General features: G+C 41.5%; 1 pseudogene across 1 annotated transcript in view; it reads right to left on the bottom strand.

Annotated features, from left to right (window-relative positions):
• LOC102759179 overlaps positions 1–739 on the bottom strand; it is a 5,728-nt pseudogene extending 4,989 nt beyond the window's left edge. The window contains exon 1 of the transcript XR_001513183.1: positions 18–739. The product of XR_001513183.1 is annotated as a nucleoporin NUP53 pseudogene (transcript). The remainder of the gene's footprint in view (positions 1–17) is intronic.
• Between the last annotated feature and the right edge of the window lie 474 nt (positions 740–1,213).

Raw genomic sequence — 1,213 nt, 5'->3', positions numbered from 1 at the left:
GAGCCACTGAGCCAAACCGGTTTCGGCAAGAGCCTGCAGTTTAGATTGATAACGAATATGCATCCAATTTCCGGTATTAGACATCACATGTTTTAAGATATTCCCATATTGTGCAAATTGTAATAATATATAGGAAGCAGATGCCTGAGGAAACCCGAACACAGTTACCCATGTGTCATCGAGGTGATCTTCAGAAGCCAGAGAATCTCCTTGAGTATAAAAAGGATCCAACTGCACAGGAGATAACATTGTCTTTCGTGGTTGGCCAATGTTTGCGGGACTAAACATACTTTGCCCTGTTCCAGGAGTAGTTGTCATAACTCCAACAAGAGGACTCTGCATTACTGATATGTTTGGCTGTCTTCTTGAGGTTAAAGGTGTTGATCCAGGTCCTGGGCTAGAGATGTCATCATATATACTTCTAACTGGTGGAGCTCCACTTTTATCTTTATGAGCTGGTACAACTGGTTGTGGTGGTGACCCACCTGCAATTAAAGGTGATCTCATTTCCATTACTCCTACTGAAGGACCACTAATTGATCGAGGTTGTGGAGTCACTGGTGCTGGTAAATCCCCCATTAAAAATCCAGGTAAGAACTGGGCATTAACCCCTGGTTTTGGAGATGTGGGCGACCCCAGCATCATTGGTTCAGATCCCAACGTGGTTGCCTGGGGTTCCACGGCAAAGGCTGCCATCGCGGCGGCTACACTTCGCTCCGGACCCTCCCGATTTTCAAAAAATGGCTATTTGTAAATTTTTTAAACACAGATTTGTTGAGCTAGTGCTTAAGTAAGACTGAAACCAAATGCAGATGTTCTTACTGTCACTATTTTAATATTTATGGTTTGGGAGAATTTACCATCCCTTTAAAAGCTCATTTCCATGTTTTTTCTTAATCTTCGGGTTTCCCTGTTATTTTAAACAAGTGTGCCTATCTTGCAGAAAAATATTAATCTTTTTGGAATTTCCAGTTATATGTTTAAAACAAGTCTCACATTTCCTTTTAGCTTTCCTTAGACTTCCATCGTTAGCTTATTCAATAATTCCTTCTATGACATGTGTAATGCGTGCATGGCTCTACTCTCCAATTGCACTCAACTAAAGATGCTTGGTTACCTTTTGAAGACCTCAGGTAAAAGGACCAATCCTGCACTTCTGAGAGTTTACTCATAGCTTGGACCATTTCTTCATGCTAACTTTGCGTCTTTGTGC

Source organism: Myotis davidii, unplaced genomic scaffold, assembly GCF_000327345.1.
Source record: "Myotis davidii unplaced genomic scaffold, ASM32734v1 scaffold54, whole genome shotgun sequence".
Lineage (NCBI taxonomy): Eukaryota > Metazoa > Chordata > Mammalia > Chiroptera > Vespertilionidae > Myotis > Myotis davidii.
The sequence above is the reverse complement of the archived record's forward strand: the minus strand, read 5'-3'. Positions and strand labels throughout refer to the sequence as shown.